Source organism: Camelus dromedarius, chromosome 9, assembly GCF_036321535.1.
Source record: "Camelus dromedarius isolate mCamDro1 chromosome 9, mCamDro1.pat, whole genome shotgun sequence".
Lineage (NCBI taxonomy): Eukaryota > Metazoa > Chordata > Mammalia > Artiodactyla > Camelidae > Camelus > Camelus dromedarius.
In genome coordinates this window covers 79,001,378-79,022,183 of record NC_087444.1, presented here as the reverse complement: position 1 = coordinate 79,022,183, position 20,806 = coordinate 79,001,378, and the positions used below count along the sequence as shown (strand labels likewise).

At 46.6% G+C, this 20,806-nt stretch overlaps 1 long non-coding RNA gene across 2 annotated transcripts in view; it reads right to left on the bottom strand.

Annotated features, from left to right (window-relative positions):
- The window catches only part of LOC116154680 (uncharacterized), a 167,342-nt gene that overhangs the window by 81,713 nt on the left and 64,823 nt on the right, over positions 1-20,806 (bottom strand). For both annotated transcript variants that reach the window (XR_004138616.2, XR_010382400.1), the window contains exon 2: positions 8,600-8,711. This is a non-coding gene — a long non-coding RNA (uncharacterized LOC116154680). The remainder of the gene's footprint in view (positions 1-8,599; positions 8,712-20,806) is intronic.

The following is a 20,806-nucleotide window of genomic DNA, read 5'->3' as shown; positions in this document are numbered from 1 at the left end:
GCTAACTTTGTTCAGCAGACCTAATGGCGTGGTCCTCATACGTGAGATGGATCCTATGATTTGAAGGGGCATGCTGAGGGGCATGAGGGGGAAAGGGCCTTGAAGCCTGAAATTTACTTGAGGGCATTTGTCTGTCCCCCCAAACGAGAGACAAACAGGCAGATGAAGCTGACGAGTGCAGCAACTCTCGAGCACACGGTGGACACCATGGTCTTCCTTGTAGCACTCTTTCCTCTTCTCTAAGATTAAAACTTTGGAACAGTTACAAGAGAAGTGATTATAAAAGAAAAAAATATGTATGCTTTAGAAACGATATCTCCAGAGTGGCAGCTACAATGTGCTTCTTTTGGAAAGAAATTCTCTTCTTCCTTATATAGATGAGAAAAAAATACATGCCTCATACGTATTTATATATATTTTAGATATAAGATATATGTTTTTATATAAATATATATGTACAAGAGATATGTGTTTATATGGAAATAGAAGTATATATATGTCGCACTGCAGCCAGGAATTAATCTCAGATCGGGGACCATTCCAAGTTTGCTGTGTGAGGTTTCATCTGGTCCCTGGGACATTCCAACAGCTTCACCCCAGGGAAAAAGGTCTCTCATGACTCTGATTTCTATTTTCTATTCCCACTTTAAATGTTGGCCCCCCTCTTCTCTCCTGACCACGTCCCTGCCACCATGCTGGCCCAGGCTTCCATTACCAGATTCCCGGATGGCTGTCACAGCCTCCCCCTCCCCTCACCTGGGGTGAACCATGTAGCACCGCCCAGTCCCCCAGCTCCTCCCCCTCCACCACTCAACCTGACAGACAGTTCGTCAATGCTGCACGCACCGAGGTCATGGCACGTCTGCTCTGGTCTTCCCATTGATCCAACGCGATGGATGGATTCTTCATTAATGCAGCCCCAGTGCACAAAGATGTGGGCAGAAAGGGGGATGGTCACAGCATGCTGGTGAGATGAAGTAACTGGGCACGAGACAGCAACGTACGGGAATGGCATAGAAAATGAGAACTTGGCACGGGCGTGATCTAGAGAAAAATAACAAGTCCCTTTGCTTTTGAAAGTGCCATCAGAATTCTGAAGAAATATTTCACATCATGGGAACTATCCTCATTGGTGAAAAAAAATCGCGTGATAAACTGCAAAGCTACAGATAGCCTCAGTGTCCAGTGACAATGGACAGGCCTGTCTCTGCAGTGAGCACAACTAAACAGAAGCACAGCATCTAATAAACAGGGAGGGCAGCCGAGTCACCAGACTGGGGATAAAATTCAGGAACACAAGCAAATCACGAGCACTTCCACCCGCTCTGACCCAGTCACTGGACTTCCAGAAGTTCTTTCTAGGGAATTGATGAGGCACACAGAGACACATCCGAATGGAGGCTGGGCGTTCTTTTTTTCTTTCTGGACGAGTGAAATGTTAGAAAAACATTTCCCTTCCACAGAGACAGACCAAGCCCTTTCCTCTTCCTAAGAGGTCTCTGCCCGGCTAAGCTGAGCCCTTCACATTTTCAGTCCTTCCCTTTCTCAGGGAGGGAGGCTGACAGCCCTGTTCCCTGTTCCGGTATCAGTCAGAGTCCTACCAGAGAAATGGAACCGGTGGTGTCATGGGCTCAGCTGTGTGCCCCCCCAACCCCCGAATCCACACAGCGATGTCCTGACACCCAGGGCCTCACACAGTCTGGCTGTGTTTGGAGACGGGGCCTTAAAAGAGGTGATTAGAGGTTAAATGAAGTCGTATGGTTGGGCCCTAATCCAGTCTGACGGGCGTCCTTGCACAGAGAGCAGATTGGGACACACACACAGAGGGACGGCCAGGCGAGGACAGAGCGGGAGGCCAGCACCTGCGAGCCACGGAGAGGGGTCTCGGGGGATCCGCCCTGCCCACTCCTTCACCTCACACTTCGAGTCTCCAGCATCGCGAAAAAGTATGTTTCTGTTGTTTAAGGTCCCCTGCTTGTGGTACTTTGTTACAGTAACAAACATATTAATTCTGTATACCAACTGATGCTACGTCGGTCTGATGCTACGTCGGTCTGTCTATCGGTCTGTCTATCTACCTATCTGAATATATATACATATACAGATATACACGAGAGATGTGCGTGTCTCTATAGATACAGATTCAGAGCCGTATCTCTCTCTCTGTATCTACACTGACAGAGAGAGAGAGACATAAGTAGGTAGACAAGTATGTTTTGGAGTTTTTTTCTAAGGGACTCATCTCAAGGAAATGGCTCCCATGGTTGTGGGTCTGGCAAGCTTGGGGTTTGCAGGGCTGGCCAGCAGGCTGGAAACGCAGGCAGGAGCTGATGCTGCAGTCCTGAGACAGAATTTCTTCTTCCTCAAGGAAACCTCGGTGTTTGCTCCTCAGGCCTTTCAACTGATCAGGTGAGGCCCACCCACCCTGTTCTTATATAAAGTCAACTGATTGTAGACGCTACCCACAGCTACAAAAGTACCTCCAAAGCCACCCCTGGGCTGGAGTCTGACTGAATACCTGGGGATGGGAGGCTGGCCAAGCAGACACACAAAACAAACCATAACAGCTCCTGGCTCCTGGCTCCCCACCGCCCCCACCCCACCAGTCACTAGGGCCTGTCAAATCCACCTCCACCCATCACCCGGATCAGCTCTGTCTCCCATCTTCCCCTCTACCCGCCCCCGTGTCCAGGCCTCCACCCCTCTCATCTGTGATCCAGCTATCAGTCTTCTCTCTCTCTCTTTTTTTTTTTGGTTGGGGGACGTAACTGGGTTTATTTAATTTATGTTCTAAGTGGCAGTACTGGGGGCTGAACCCAGGACCTCGTACATGCTAAGCATGTGCTCTACCACTGAGCTGTATGCTCCCTCAGCCTTCTCTTCACTGGTCTCCTCCATCCGGCAATCCTTGGAGCCAATGTGGACTTTCTTAAAAGAAAAGACGCCCGCGTCCTCTTCTTGGGTTAAAACACATCAACGGATTCACCTCGCTCTTTAGATGAAGATTTTACTCTTTACCGTGATCTGCAAGCAACCTAAGCCCCCGCATTTCTGCACAGGAGGCGGTGGGGGGGGGCCCTCCGTTTGGGGAAGCGCATTAATCTGTGAGGACCGCCGTAGGTCCTCACGCACCCGGCAGCCTCCATGGCAGAAAGGGACTGTCTCCCGGCCCTGGAGGGCAGGCACCCGAACCAAAGCGTCAGCAGGGTCGGCTTCCTCCGAGGGTCACGAGGGAAGGCCTGCTGCAAGCTCCTCGCTTTGCTTTGTAGACAGATGTCTTCTCCCTGAGTCTTCACGTGCCCTTCCCTCTGCCTGTGTCTGTGCCCAAATCTCCTCTTCTAATAAGGACGCCAGTCCTGTCGGTCAGGAGTAATAACCTAATGTCCTCATTTTAACCTGATCCCTTCTGTAGAGACCTTATCTCCAGTAAGGTGACATGCCGGAGGACTGAGGGTTAGGGCATAAGCATATGCCTTTGCAGGGGAGCCATTCAGCCCACAATGGAAGTAAGGAGTCCTTTGCTGTGAGGTCGTGTTCCTACAAAGTTATTAACTATTACGCAAAATGGGCGCAACAGTGACAATATAACAGAACGCACAACAGTTATGCAGAAAGGCAGACGCACCCTGGATGAGAAGTATGTGAGTGTGAGCTCGATTTAGACATACATAGGGAGGTGAGGTAATAAAAGTAAGTTCTCATGCATCCGGTTTCAAATTGAACTAATGACAGAAATTCAGTTCTATGAGTGTCTTCAAGATTAGGCTGGAGTCATAGCTGAACATCAGTGGAGCTAGAAAATAATGAAGAAGAAGGATTTCCACTCCCCAGTCCCTGGAAAAAGCTGACCCCAAGTGACTAGTGGCAGGATCAGGGGATATAATCCGTGAAGTGAAAACCAGAATGAAGTATTTTTACGTTTTGGAAATAGAGGTCTCCAAAGTGTTGGCCAGGCCTGAGGTGTTTCTGAGAAAACCGTTCCATTCCTGAGTTTGGATGGCAGCCTCTCCATTGCTTGGGGTTCAGCTGGGCATGTAGCTTGTGAATCAAGGAGGAAATTCCATGGTGTGTCCTTGAACTGGAGTTTTATCTGGCGGTTGACATTCTAACTGCTTCTTCTCAGGAGCCGTGGGCATCGAGTCAGCAATGTCTTTCCCTTCTGACCCACTTTTCTATTTTGGTTTGGCCCAGATTCCTCCCAGAGTCCTGGGAGTCTGGAGCCTCCCTGCAGGGCTGGAGTCCATGGGAGTGGGGTGGGGAGGGCAGTGCTGGGACCACATGGGTGAGTAGCTCTATAATCTTGGGGTGGGGGAGGCAACACAAACTATAATGCTAAAACCAAAACCCAGAAACAAAAATGTGGACAAACGGGACTCCACAGCAGCTGAAAATTTACACGTGGAGTGGAGAAAAACGTAAACAGCAACTGTTAGCTAGGGCTGAGATCCCGAACCCACATACCGCTGACCTCAGAGCGTGGAAAGTCTGACTTTCTGCAGCCTTGCTTTTCACGCAACGACTGGAGCGCGAACGGGCCGGTCACAGCTGACTACTGCTCTCAGTCAGACCACTACACAGTCATAAAAAAGAATGAAATAATGCCATGTGCAGCAACACGGATGGACCTGGAGAGCGTCATATAAGGGAACTAAGCCAGAAAGGGAAAGAAAAACACCGTATGATGTCACTTATATGTGGAATCTAAAAGATAGCTACAAATGAACTTATTTACAAAACAGAAACAGGCTCACAGACATAGAAAATATACTTAAAATTACCAGGGCGGGGAAAGGGGTGAGAGGGCTGAATTGGGAGTTTGGGATTTGCAGATACTGTACCATATATAAAAGAGATAAACAGCAAGGTTCTACGGTACAGCCCAGACCTCCTCCTGGAGCTGCAGATATATTCTAAGTCAGAGGAAGTTTGATGTTCCCATCTCAGTATGTTCACAGTGGATCCCACGAAAAACGAGAAGCCAAGTCCATCAGCACATCGGATCACATCACTCTCCAAAACACACTTTCAGCCATTCCACTCACCCCTAAATAATTCCCCAATACTCCCCATCCTCTCCTTAAACTCTGCCGTTACTCTGGCCTTGCTCCATAGTGTGGTGCTTAGATCAGTGGTCTGAAACGTGGCCATATACAGAAATAAAATATCGGAACTTCCATTTTTATTTTATCTATACTTGGGAACTTTTCTAAGTTTTAATCTGCACAGAGCATTTCTCTGTGTGTACCATTTATAATTAAATTAATAAGAGTGCATTAGAGGGATTAACTAAATCCTTTATTTCCAGCCACGCTAGTGGCCACGTCCAGCTCCCCTGGTATCTGCCCACTTCTTTCCTTCCCTCCTCGTCCCTCCGTCCCTGAGGCCAGCGTGATCTTTCTACATTGCATCCTGAACCTGGGAGCCTTTCTGAGCTGGATTGGTTTCGGCACTTCAGCCTCAACAAATTCGAAACTGACCTCATCTTGTACAACAAAACTCATCCATCAACAGGTTCCATCAAGGCTGTCTCCCTGATTCTACTGTACCCACATACATTCAAAATTTAACCTGTCATAGGTAGACCAGTTGTTCCAAAAATGGATGCATGTAGGGTGACCAATGAGCAAAGGTTCTCAATGGGCATTTCCGCAAAGAAGATAAACAAATGGCCAAGAAGCACATGAAAAGATGCTCAGTATCATTAGCCATCAAGGAAATTCAAATCACAAAAGCAAGGAGAGCCCTCTTCGCACCTATGGGGACGGCTATAATCAAAAAGACAGATGCTGCCACTGCAGAAACATGCATGGACTTGGCGGGCGCTATGCTAAGTGAAACGAGTCAGGCAAATATAAATACTATGCTGTCACTTATATGTGGAATCCAAAAAATACAACCAGTTAGTGACCATAACAGAAGAGAAGCAGACTCACAGATACAGAGAACCAACTGGTGGCTACCCGTGGGCAGAGGGTGGAGGGGCAGTACAGGGGTGGGTATCAGACAGGCTCAAGGATGTTGTGCATAATATGGGGGATACAGCCAACATTTTGTAATTACTGTAAATGGAAAGTCACCTTTAAAATTGTATTGAAATTAAATTTTTCTTTTTTAAAGATTTAAACAAGTGTTGGCGAGAATATAGAGAAACTGGAACCCTCAGATACGCTGGGGGCGGGGGGGGATGTAAAATGGCGTAGCTGCTTTGAACAACAGCGGCAGGTCCTCAAAAATTTAAATATAGACTCACCATAAGACCCAGCAATTCTACTCCTAGGCATATACGTAAAAGAAATGAAAACGTAACTCCTGACAAAAACTTGCAGATAAACACTCATAGTAGCATTACTTATAATAACCAAAAGGGGAAAAAACTGAGATGTCCATCACCTTATGAGCAGATGAACAAAACGTGGTCTGTCCACACAGTGGGCTGTGCATATTGGGCCGTAAAGAGGAATTAAGTGCTGACACATGTTACAACACGGATGCACCCAACGGCATTACGCTAAGAGAAAGAAGCTATACCCCCAAAGCCACGTGCTGTATGATTCAGAGTGGGAAAACGGTAGAAACAGAAAGTAGATTCTCTGCTGCCTTGAGCGGCGGGGAGTTGGGAGGAAATGGAGCGTGACCACTGAGGACCCCAGGATTTCTTTTTGGAGTGATAAAAGTGTTCCAAAATTGATCATGGTGGTGGCTGCACGACTCTGCGGACATTCTCAAAACCATTCGAATTACATACTTTGAATGCGTGAATTGTAATAGTATGTGAGTGATATCTCAATAAAGCTGTTATTAAAAAATTTAAGTGTATTCTTATTTGTTTAGTGTTGCTCTGGATGCATGGAGTTTTATGCAGCCGGGGGTAGGGTGGCATCCACTACGCACCGCAAGGTGAGATATCCACACACAACCACTCTTGCACACCAGGACCCCTCACAGACCCTCGTGACGGGAACCCAGAAAAAGAGAAGGCAGGATATTCACCTCCAGGGAGTCAGATGGTGGGGAGGAAACCAATGGAGGATGGAAACCGGGGACAAAGTCTGCAAAACAGATGACTAGTATTTAATATTTTTATGGTTTGGAAATAGAGGGCTTCAGAACACTGGCTTGGTTGTGCTGTTTCCGAGAAAGCCAGTCCCTTCCTGAGTTGGATGGCAACATATATATTGCTTGGATTCCAGTCCAGCCTTTAGCTCATTAATCAGGGAAAAATTCCATGGTGGGTTGTTGAACTGAGGTTTTATCTGGCAACTGGGCCAGAGGTTGACATTCAAACTACTTCCCGTGGACTAAGAGTGTTCAGTCAGAAAGGTGCTTGCCATCTAGACCTCTTTTCTGTTTATTTAGGTTGGGCCCAAATCCTTCCTGCGGCAACAGAGGCTGTCTTGAGGGGCCCTAGAGCAGTGCCGTGGGATTACGATTCGAGCCACCTTGTGACTTTCAGTTTTCTATTAGCCATTACTAGTCACCATCTTTATTTTCTATTATCTATTAAAAAAAATTGTTTCAACACACAATCGATGTAAAAATTGTACGTGAGGTATTTCACGCCCTTTTTTTTATACCAAGTCCTTGAAGCCTAATGTGTGGCACATCTCAGTTCAGTCAAACCATGTTTAAAATGCTTAACAGCCACAAGCGACCCGTGGCTACTTTCTGGACAGGTCAGCCTGAGTGTTTTGCCTGAATAGGGGTAAGCAGTGGTTGGGGCAGGAGAGTGGACCCATGGGTTCCGTTTCACCATCACGGCAAGAAAACTGAAGAGAATATTCTTGAAGCTATGGGATGAAGAAGGATTTACTAAACATGACAGAAAAAGTCAATGAGCATTAAATAATAACAAACCTACACATTTGACTCCACAAGAATCAAAAACGTGCTTATGAGGGGCAATGTCCACCATGTACAAGGCTGGAATGACCACCGCAGGACAAGCAGGGATGATTGCCAAGGCCTCCATCTCACTAATATATGAAGAGTCGCGCCAGAGGAAAAGCATGACACCAGGACAGAGAAATGGGCAAAGAATGTGAACCGACTAGTTACAAGAGAATATTGGCAGGTGCCACAAACAACAAGAACCAAAGCTACGCCATTGCACTTCTAATATGGAGACAGGCCCGCCAATCAAAAGGGTTTGGGGAAGTGATGGTTTGAAGTGAAAGAAACTAACATAGTTAGGGTGATTGCAGGGAAATCCATGTTCTCAAATGCCGGTGGCTGAATATGGATTTGGTGACAAGTACCAAGGTTTAAAAAGCGTGTGTGCTTTGACCTAGTGAGTCTTCTCCTGGGAATCTAATGCCCACAAACAGTCACAAATATTCAGAAACCTACAGAGCAGTTATCACATCTTTGCAACAGCAGGAGGTTGGCAACAAGGGTATATATGTATGCACAAAGGTATTAACCTGCCATCACAGTGCAACACTGGTCACTGAATGAAATAAACTCTTTTCCTCCAAGAAGCAATCTTGTTTCTTGAGGAACATTTCATATCATGATAACATGTTCAGTGAAGAAGTAGGCTAAATGTATGTCTAGACACCTCAATACCATTTTAAGAAAAATAATCCATTCATTCACTCACCCATATTTGAGACACATAAACTGAAGTCCTACTATGCAGCAGACTCTGTGTTATGTGAAGCACTGGGGATACTTTGAAGAACACAAAACAAAGCTGGTCCTTGCTTATGAAGCTGCCAAGAGAAAACAAAGAAAATTCCACTTTAGAGAGAAATTCGGCACATCTGAAAACAGAATTTTCCCCAAGGCTCCACCCTTACCTACCTGACCTGGAGAAATTCTCCACCAGTTGGGCAAGGCAACAATACGAGAATATTCCTTGCAAACTTCATTCATTCAGTGAATATTTATCAAGCAACAAGATGCATCAGGCACTGTGCGAGATACTCAGAGTGACTGTGATACCACAGAGAAAAAATTTAACATTGCTGGGGGGAGGGTATAGCTCGGTGGTAGAGCACTTGCTTAGCATGCACAGGATCCTAGGTTTAATCCCCAGTACCTCCATTAAAAATTTTGTTTAAAAATTTTTTTTAATTTAAAAATCAGGACGGGGAGGAGCCCAAACACCCACCAAGAGGAGAATGAACAGATGAATGATGAGGTAGTCTCACGGCCGTCACTACACTGCAGAAATGTTACCTGCACCAACATGGATGGATCTCAAGAACAGGACACAGATCAATGGCAGCAGACTGCAGGATGCGGCCACTGGCCTCACGCCCACAGCACCACTGGTATGACACCCCACAGGTGGTCACTGTCCACGTCCTGGCTCGGCTTAATTTCTTTCATTGCTCTACCACCATCTGAAAGTACCATCTTTCCTTTCTCCTTCACGTTTCTTTGTTATCCACTAACTGAGTTGAAATAACCAGGAGAACTAAATGAGCGGTTTCCTAGAATCAGACGCTTAACTGATGTTAACTGCCCTGGAATAAGAACTTCCTATTATGTATATAGATAGACTTATGGTGGGGGGGTGGGGGGCGGGATAGACTTATGGTGGCGGGTGGGGGCGGGATAGACATGGTGGGGGGTGGGGGGCTGGATAGACTTATGGTGGCGGGTGGGGGCGGGATAGACATGGTGGGGGGTGGGGGCGGGATGGACTTACGGTGGGTGGGGCGGGGCGGGATAGACTTATGGTGGCGGGTGGGGGCGGGATAGACATGGTGGGGGGTGGGGGCGGGATGGACTTACGGTGGGGGGCGGGGCGGGGCGGGATAGACTTACGGTGGGGGGCGGGGCGGGGCGGGATAGACTTACGGTGGGGGGTGGGGCGGGGTGGGATAGACTTATCTATTCCTCGGAACAGCGTAGATGATGCCACGACTCTGTGCCGGGGTGTTTTTTGAACCTGCAGGTATTTGTTTTTGCAGGGCTTGGAAAATTCCAGTCTCAGAAGCGCTTTCCTCAGACCCCCCCCCCAGCCTGGAGCGGAGGTTTCCATGACAACCGCGGGTGCCTGCCGCTCTCACCCGCAGCAGCAGGGAGAGCGAGAGAGCAGAGCATGAGCCCCCGACGTGAAGTGCTCCAGCGGGGAAAGCTGGGGGCTTCAGGGAGGGCTGGAACCCACGGTACTCCCAGCAGGGGTGCCCGCCAAGCTCCCTTTTTCAGAATCGGTTTCATCCGAAACCACGTCTCTGCGTCCTCATTCTCTCATTGCCTGAAAACGCCGTGACTCGGGGACTTTGCTGCCCCTGAGGCGAAGGTGGGAAAGGAATGATGGGTGGAGAGCTACGTGGCTTAAAGGTGCCTCAGAACCACCTGGAGCCTCCCAGGCAGCCAGAGCGGGGCGGGGTTCGCAGCGGAGGCGCCAAGGGTCCGCATCTAACGCCGTGAGAGTGGTCCTGCCGCGGACTAGCCCGCCTTGTGGATCTTTCTGCTCAGCTGTGGTCCACAGACCCGCGGCACGGGCAATCCCTGGGGGTTCTGTAGGCACGCAGGCTTTCTACCCCTTCCCCAGACCTTCCGTTATGGACGGAGGTGTGTCCTCCAAAATTCATACGCTGAAGCCCTAACTCCCCTGTGTGACTGTGTTTGATGACGGGGCTTGTAGGAGGTAATTAAGTGTAAGTACGGTTATAAGGGTGGGACCCTAACCCAAAAGAATGATGGCCTCATAGGAAGAGAGACCAGCGATCTCTCTCTGCTGCCCCGCCAGACACACAGAGGAAAGGTCACGTGAGGACACGGTGAGAAGTCACCACCTGCAAGCCAAGGAGAGCGTCCTCACCAGAAACCAACCCTGCTGGCACCGTGGTCTTGGACATCCAGCCTCCAGAGCTGAGAAAATAAGCCTGGTGCACCAGCCCTCAGTCTGTGGGGTTTTGTTCCGGCAGCCTGAGCAGACTAACACGACCACTGAGTCAGAATCTACGTCTTGACAAGGCTTCCCTGAGGATGGGTGGGCACCACCGGGTTGGAGAAGCCCTGCTGTGCTCTGCTGGGGAAGGACTCTGGGACAATAATATTCCCCTGGTTGTTTCGCACCTTCCCGTTGGGTAGGAAAGACCTTCACACTGAGTTCTTCCAACCTTTGAGCAAAGTCCTTGGCCTTTCCCTCCTCTATCCTTACCTTCAAGGAGCCATGCCATCCTCTCCCTGGCTCTGCTTATCCTGAAGACCCCACGTGTCTGTCCCCAATCCAGACCTGTCTCTCGAATTCCATCCACATTCCGTACCAGATGTGTATTTGGACTTCCAACACCACGGATTTCAAAATCCATCTCTTTGTGGACAACAAAATGAGTCTTCGTTCTAGAACATGTCTCTATCTATGTCCTAGGTGACTTTCCTTAATTTTCCTTAAAAAAATTTTTTTGCCTTCCAGTTTTACCGAGCTACAACTGACACACAGCACTGTGCATGTTTAAGGCATACAGCCTTCTGGTTCGGCTCACAAACACTGTGACGCAATTATCACAGTAGGTTTAGTGAACATCCATCATCTCGTGTGGACACAAAATAAAAGAAAGAAAAAATTATTTTTCCTTGTGATGAGAACTCTTAGGGTTGACTTTTCTTAACTTTCCTATATCACGTACAGCAGTGTTAATCATATTTATTATGTTGTATGCTACATCTTGAGTACTTACTTACCTTAAAACAGGAAATTTGTACCTTCTGACTACCTCCATCCTACTCCCCGTCCCCACCCCCCACCTTGGTAACCACAAATCTGATCTCTTTTTTCTATGCAACTCTCTTTTCATTTCTTCTCTTCTTTTCTATCATTGAATGTAATACGTGGGCTTTCTCCCTCTGCACCTAGAATGATTTTGGGCAAGTAGCATCGTTGGGAGAACTGAGAAAGAGTGACTGAACGCTATTTCCTGAGCTCTGTGGGCGCACATGAGGAGCCTGGCAGAGAAAGGCTATCATCTAGACCAGAGCTCTCAAACCCGAGGGGCACCAGAAGCCCTAGAGGGGCTTGTTCACTCTCAAAGTGATGCCCCCCCCCCCACCATACTAGAACTTCTGAGTCAGTAGGTCTTGAGTAAAGCCAGGAGAACCTGCATTCCTAACAAGTTCCCAGGTGGTATCCATGCAGCTAAGGAACACGCTTTCAGAACCACAACGTTAGAGTAACAGATGAGAGAATCTGAAAGAAAATAGGGCATTGAATGCTGTGTGTCAGACCCAGGACAGAAGTACATACTCTCCAGAAAACATGCGTGAGGGGAAAACTGGATTAAAAAACCACCCCACACAAGTATGCCCACTGGATTGTTTTTGTACACTTAACTCTTAACGACAGTTTTAGGTTTACAAAAGAATTAAGCAGAAGGTATGAAGATTTCCCACACCCCCTGCCCCCACATACACAACAGACTCCTTCATTACTGACATCCCTCACCATTTGTTGCAACCAATGAACCTACAGTGACAAGTCATTGTCAGCTAAAGTCCACAGTCTGCATTAGGGTTCACTAATAGTATTATGCATTGTATAGATTTGGACAAATACATCTTTATCCATCATTATAGTGTCATGCAAAGCAATTCCACTGCCCCCCAAAATCCTCCCTCCATCCCCCAACTCCTGGCAACCACCGATCTATTTACTGCCCCCTTTTACAGAACATCAAATAGTGGGAACCTTACAGTATGTAACCATTTCAGATTGGCTTGTCTCAAGATTCCTCCATGTCTTTTCATGGCTTGATAGCTCATTTCTTCTTAGTGCTGAATAATATTCCATTGTCTGGATCCCAACTGATTTTTTTTACATTTTGTGGGGAGGGAGAGGTAATTACATTTATTTATTTTTAATTAATTAATTAATTAATTAATTAATTAATTATTTAGATGGAGGTACTGGGGATTGAACCCAGGACCTCGCGCATGCTAAGCACTCACTCTATCACTGAGCTATACCCTCTCCACCAAAGATTTAATTTTTTTTTTGTTTGGTTTTTTTGGGGGGGGGTAATTTGGTTTATTTATTTATTTATTAAAAATGTTTTTTAATGGCAGTACTGGGGATTGAACCCAGGACCTCGTGCATGCTAGGCACATGCTCTACCACCTGAGCTACACCCTCCGCAATGGCCCCAACTGATTTTTGACAAACATGCAAAAGCGACCCAGTGGAAGGAAGAGTAGCTTTTGCAACACACAGTGCAGGAGCAATTGGACGTCCAGAGGCAGAAAAATTAACTGTGAGCCAGATCTCCCATGAGGTGGCAGATACAGGAGCCTACGTGTGTGACGGAACTGCACACAGCTAAGTACACACGAGAACACGTGAAAGTGGGGAAATGTGAATCAGAGGGTGGGTTGTGTCCGTGTCAGCATCCTGGTTGTGACAATGCTCTACAGCTTTGCAAGGTGTCACCGCTGGGGAATCTGGGGAAGCGCACACGGGCTCCTAACCGGCTGTGAATCTATGATCATCTCAAAATAAAGAACTCTGAGTAAAGAAACCAGCATGCAGACACGTTCTCTCTTACATGAGAGAGAAGGTTGTGTTCATTTCACTCATTCACATAGGATTCTGCTTTATTTCTTAGGTGGGAAAAGGCATGGGGGGGGGTCACACAGGAGGCTGCTCTTTTTCTCTGGAGATGCAGCTGAAGTTTTTAGGAGTGAGACGCTGGAATGCTTAGACTTAAAATGACAAACTCTGAAACAGCCACATGTACTTATGGCTAAAATGTACACGGCTGCGGGTCCGCAGGTGTTGAAGCGCAGTGTCGAGCACATAGGTAGGTGTTCACTCTACTCTTCTTGCTCCTGTACGATTCAGACTTCTTATAATAAAAAGTTTTAAATAAGACATATTTATGATTTAGACACAGGCATCTCCAGGACAGAGTTGATGCTGTGTCGTTTTGAGGTAAGCTATTAAGGTAGATTTCACGACCTGAGAAAATGCCCATGCGTTTAAAAAAAAAAAAAAAAAACGATGTTAGACTGCAAATAAAGAACCACGCCAATTTTCTGTAAAATGTTATGCAGAGATGTGCGTAGAAAAGAGACTGGAAAATGCCGCAAAATATAACTGATCTTTTCCACTGGACTGTCTGATTATGGAAGAAAATTTGTTCATTGAAATCCAGAGTCCTAAATAAATTCATTTTCTTTGACCAATCATTGGACACACACACATATATGTAAATATAAATATTTCCTGTCCCTTCCCTGCCGCAAGACATAACAGTTTCCAAAAGAAAGTACACATCTCTCCCCTGCTTAAATTCTCTCAGTGGATTCCCTTTGCTCTGTAAGCAAAGACTCAGTTTCCTGCCATAATATGCAAGCAGTTGGCACTCCAGAAATTCTACCAAAGCAGAGCTTGAGGAGGTGGGGGATGCACTCGGTTTGGGGACAGGCTCCCCTGCCGCTAAGATTCATTTGCATGATGTTTTGACTCTCACAGGCTGACTTTAGGAAAATGCAAATGGTTTCTTTGAATATATGTGCATACATTTATCTGTGTGTGTGTACACAAAGGAATAGAAGTGAAATTCTTCTCATTGACCCAGCCACGATTTCCATGCCTTGTGTAATTTGGTTTAACCAAGCATATCCGGAGCCAGATGGCTATTATGTATAAAAATCTGCAGTGTGTGCACGCAAGCGAGCCCCTGTTCGGGGCCAGGACCCAGGAAGGCACCCAGTCCGTCAGAAAAAGAGGGAGGCTGGGTTTTCAGCCCAGAAAACTAAGAGAAAAGCTAAGAAAGAAAAACATGAAAGGTAGAGTCTGGACAAGAAATGGCTGGTGTTAAATATTTTTGTGATTTGGAAACTCGCGTCTTCAGAACAGAGGTCAAGGTTGAGTTGTTTCCAAGAAATTCAGTCACTTCCTGCTAGGGAGGCAATGCATGAGCTCCGAGCTAAGGAACCACAGCGAGTCTTTGAACTCAACCATAGTGATCAAGTATTCTTCTTCTATGTGGTCTATATATACAATGGAATACTACTTGGCCATAAAAAAGAATAAAATAATGCCATTTGCAGCAACATGGATGGACCTGGAGATTGTCATTCTAAGTAAAGTAAGCCAGAAAGAGAAAAATGCTGTATGGTATCACTTATATGTGGAATCTAAAAAAAATGATACAAATCTATCTACAAACCAAAAACAGACTCACAGACATAGAAAACAAACTACAATTACCAAAGGGGAAAGGGCAGGGGAGGGATAAATTAGGAGTTTGGGATTAACATGTACACGTGACTATACATAAAATAGATAAAGAACAAGGATCTACAGGATAGCACAGGGAACTACATTCAATTTCTTATAATAACATATAATGGAAAAGAATCTGAAAATACATATGCATGTGTATGTATAACTGAATCACTTTGCTGTACACAGGAAACTAATGTTGTAAACCAACTACACTACGATAAAAAAGTAAAACGTTTTTCTTTTTTTGACACCAGCCGTGTAACTCCTTAGAAGATAGGGTTCCTTTCCCAGTCCTGCCAGGGGTCACGAGGACCCGCGACCCGCCTTGTGTGTGCAGGTGTCTTTGATGAACTTCATGTACAATGCCAATAAATCATTTCCCCTGAAGACAGAGACTGGTGCAGAAGAGCCTGGGTCAGATGACTGGGGAGATCCTGGGCTGCACCTAATGCAAGTTCTTCGCTTTAACACTTACTCATGACCTTGTTAATGTCACCAGCTACGTTTCTCGTATTTTGCCTTATTTTACAAGACTAACGTGTGACTGAGCCTCAGGCAAAATTGACGAGGATTGTGCGACATGAAACGATTGATCAGATACACAGTCCTGTAAGTTGATCACTGTAATAGTGTAACTCCAGATACGGGAAGAAGCAGCAAGAGGGAAGCCTTTCCTGGACCGTAACAGACCAGTGGGACAGGTGGTTCAGAGGCTTTGGCTGCTGTCAGCAGGGCCTAATGCAGCCACAGCACGTTGCGAGTCCTATCAACGAAACCCTCGCTGGACCTGGGAGTGAGCATTCCTAGCGCCGCGGGGCAGATCGGTCATGAAATGCCTCCTAAAGCCTGGCTGAAATTAAGGTCCAAAGGGAGGGGGCTGTCGAATAAAGAATGTTGCCCGGCATCCAGTTCTACAAGAACTAAGCCACTGGCCACTGCAGGCGCTGCCCTGCAGCACACCCTGGAAGGAAGTCAGCGTGAAGACCAGGAATGAGGTGCTCTGTGCTCCAAGGAGACTGGCAGAACTGGCCCTCAGAGAGTTAGAGATCTTTCGGAGAAGACATTGTGAGCCCAGTTTCTCGCATCTTCCCATACTTAGAAAAAGCACGAAAACCATTAATTAAGATGTCTGTTCCTCGGGACCAGCAGTAACCTTCTACTCAGGCGTGTGCTTGGTTGCAGGCCCCCTTCACCAAAATCACATAAATACTGGCCTGTCCCCTTTACCTCTTTGGAACAGCCCTCGAGCTTTCCAAGGGGCTGTCTCCTGGGTTGTAATCCTCAGGTTGCCTCGAACACAAATTTTCATTTCTTTCTTAGAAGAACTATTGATTAATTTTGTTTTTGTTCTGTTTTTTTTTGTTTGTTTTTGCAGGGGGGGAGGTAATTAAGTTTTTTTATTTAGTTTTTTAATTTTTATGTAACAGAGCTGCCTGGGATTGAACCAATGACCTTGCACCTGCTAAGCATGTGCTCTGCCATGAGCTCTACCCTCCCCTCCCTGATTATTTTTTTTATCAACATAACCAACGGGGTGAAATTACTGCATCACATAAAGCCGCAGGACTTCTATTGCCGATACCCACAGAGCGCTGATGGGTCAAGACGGAAAGGCTGAACATCAAAACAGGAAGGCAAGAAAGGGACCCCGACAGACAGTTCCTGAAGGAGAAAACGCGAACATTGGGAGAAACGTGAAAAGGTGCTTCCAACTTCGCTGTGGTGCGAAACTGGGCGTCCGTATTCACAACAGCCCAAAGAGGGAGGCAACCCAAGCTTCTAGAAATGGATGAACAAGTGAACAAAGCATGGCAGAGACGCGCAGTGAAACATTACCTTAAATATTAGCCTTAAAAAGGAAGGGAACTCTGACGCCTGCAACAACATGGAGGAACCCTGGGGACGTCGTGCTCAGAGAAGCAAGCCAGTCGAGAAAAGACAAATCCTACAGGACTGCATTTATGTGAGGTACCTAGAGCAGATGAATTCACGGGGGGACAGAGAGCAGAATGGTGGTTGCCAGGGGCTGGGGGCGTGGGGGTGGGGGGTTACTGTTCAATGGGGACAGAGTTCCAGTTTTGCAAGATGAAAAGAGCTCTGGTGATGGCCGCACAGTAATGTGAATGCACTTAGTGCCACGAACTGCACACTTGAAACTGGTTAAGAGGGTACATTTTGGATTATGGGTATTCTGTCACAATTGAAAAAATAAAAAAACCCAAAAACCTGGATATGAAAGCTGAAATGAAATGTCAGGGCTCTGACAAAGATGACTGACGCCATGACGCCAGAGTTGGCAAGAGTAGGGGGCGGAGGTAAGGGGACCCGTGAGGTCAGGCACAGCCTTTGCGGGAGCACTTCAGCGACACGTCTCAGAGCGTCCAGGGGACGCGGGCACCCTTTGACTCAGCAATCCTGCTTCTGGGAATCTGGTCAACGCAGAAATCAGGAAGGTTTGCCCGTCTCCACGGGGGCCATTATGACACGTAAATGAGAGCAAGTCAGTGGAAGCTGGTGTGTAGAATGAACCCACCAGGATGTCAGCTGCACTGAGGATATAGCATTTTACAGCCAGCAGAAGGTGGCTCCTTTTTAATATATAAATGGCATTTTAATGCCAGGGTAGAAAAATTGTAATTAACTCCCACTTTAACTTAACTGAAAATTATACCTATAAACTCTTCAACCAAGATATTTAATTACCTATTTAAGAAGTAAATTGTTTGAGAAAGAAAGCAGGATAGAAAACAGTATATGATTAATAATTGCAGTTTTGGCCAAAGATCTTTCATTCATTCACTTATTCATTCACTTACATACAGTCCAGAAGAGCTCTGTCCAACAGAAATGTAACAGCCACAACTTCAAGCCATCTATGTAATTCTACGTTTTCTAGTGACAGCTTTCATAAAAAAACAAAAATAATAAAATAGGTGAAATTAATCAATACAAAATATTGAATAAGGTGTTTAAAAAAAATTTTTTTGGACTAACTTCTCGAGATCCATTGAGTGTTTTGCAACGGCAGGGCATCTCAGTTTGGACCAGACGCATATCAAGTGCTCAGCAGCCAGAGATGGCCGGTGGCTACCACGTTGGACACCCAGGTCTAGAGTGTGTTGAGACGGCTTCATGTGTGTGTTTGTGTGTGTGTGTTGAGACGCCTTTGAAGCCACACGCATTCACCTTTAGAGGCTGGAAGATTCCAGACTCTGCAGCTCTGTCTCCATTTCCACAGCCCTGCTCCTCTGCCCACGCCGGCTACCGTTTCCAGGGCAACAGCCTGAGCCAGCCCCTGCCGCCGCAGCGAGAAAGCTCTTGAGGGATGAACAGAGCAAAGCAACTAAAACAAAACAGCCTGGCTGGGGGGTGGGGTGGGCTGGAGGAAGGGCGCAGCAGACAGCCCCCCCACTGGTGCCTCACGCACAGCACCTGTGCATGAAAAAGAAATTGTACCATCAGATGGGGTCTTTGCAAAGGAAAACACAACCGGCTTCTCTGGGGTCTTCGGCAAGCCCCGTTAGAGATCACAAAGCTCCCACAAGCTCCAGTGATAACCCGTGTCACCTCTTCCGCCATTCACACATTCACGCACTTACTCTTGTGGAAAGGATGGGTGCTCAGTGCTAGGAACTGAAGACCAGGCAGACCCTCCGCCCCGGAGAGACATTGTTTCATTCAGAAAGTTTCATTTCATTCATTACTTGTTACACAAATGTTCGTGGAGTCCCTCTCCCTTGTTGGAGACTGGGGATTCGCTGAAACCAGCAAGAGAAGTCTTGGATGTTTGGGGCTTCGTATTCTAGCAGGGGAGGTGGGTTGCAAACAAATATAGGAAATGATGTTGGGGTGATGAGTCCTAAGAGGAAGACTGGTTTAGGATCATGGCACCGAGAGTGAAATGAGGGGTGACGTTTTAGACACGGAGATCAGGGAGGATCTCTCCAGGGTGACAGAGCTGAGGAGAGAGATGAGGAAAGAGCCTCCTGGGCAGAGGGCACAGCACATAGCGAGTGCAAAGGCCCTGAGGCAGGAGCAGGCATGGGGGCGACCAGCTGGAGTGAACTGAGCCAAAGAGAGATGGGAGCTGACATTGGAAAGGATGCCCGGCCAGTGGCCGCAGGGCCTTGCAGGGCATGGTACCGGCTCTGGGGCCTATTCATTAAGTGGTAAATTATTCACAGTGTCCATATGGTTCACACTGACGGCGCACTTACTGTATGCTGGCGCTGGGTTGGGGGTGCCCAGGTTCCCACCTTTATGCTTGAGCACCTCACTCATGAGGGTGATGCTAAAGCTGAAATGAACGCATGTGGGCATGCAAAAATGACTAGCCCACCGTCAGCCCTGCATAGATGCCCTTGCCTGCCTTCTGGGGAAGACAGGAAGAATCGGTCTGCTTTCCCACATGTTAGGAATGATAAAACCTACATTTTAAAATGTGGCAGCAAGTGGAGGGGGTGGGTAGAGCTCAGGGGTAGAGTGCGTGCTTAGCATGCACTAGGTCCTGGGTTTAATCCCCAGTACTTCCATTAAAAAAAATTTTTTTACAATGTTGTGTCAAATTCCAGTGTAGAGCACAATTTTTCAGTTATACATGAACACATATATATTCATTGTCATATTTTTTTTTCGCTGTGAGCTCCACAAGATCTTGTATATATTTCCCTGTGCTGTACAGTATAATCTTGTCTATCTATTCTACATATGCCTGTCAGTAAAATGACTATAACAATAAAAAACTGTAAAAAAAAAAAAAACAACCTAGGAAATGAAAAAAATTTTTTTAAATAAATTCTAAAAAATAAAACAAAATGTGGCAGCAGGGAGGTTCTGTAAGCCAGACAAAAATCACAAGCAACCACCAAATTATTCTGGTGAGGGTGCAGTCGTCACCACAACCAGCATGCCTCAGCCAGTCACGGCTACCCCCTGGGGTTAGCTAACCCAGCCCGGGCCCCTGCCAGAAGGGCTCTCCATCGTCCCCCAGCACATCTACCTCAATAAAGCAGCAAAATCCCTGCCCAGCCAGCTGCAAAAACAAACAACCCCAGAAAAATCTGAATATATGTGTTTGTACATTTGTACATAAAAAAGCCTATAACAAAAGTGAAATTCTGAGTGTTGATTTCAAAGTATCACTGGGTTTGGTCAAACACACAAATCAGTGGCTAGGTCAGCATACTGCATCATAAACGTAAAAGGTGCACACACACGTGTCTGGCACACCCAAGACAAACTCACAGTATGTCCACAGCCAGCCAGAGGGAAGCTTACTAACAAAAGGGCCTGGCGTAGGGGGTGTGGGTCTAGCCTGGACTTAGATGCCTGGTACTAACACCACTCAGCCAGAAAAAAAAAAAAAAAAAAAGGACAAAATTTGGCCATTGGCAGCAACATGGATGGACCTGGAGAGCATTATACTAAGTGAGGTAAGTCAGACCGAGAAAGACAAATACTGTATGATACCACTTATATGTGGAATCTAAGAAACACAGCAAACTAGTGAATATAACAAAACAGCAGCAGACTCACAGACGCAGAGAACAAACTACTGGCTACCAGTGGGGAGAGGGAAGGGAGGAGGGGCAATACAGGGGAGGGGACTAAAAGGCACAAACT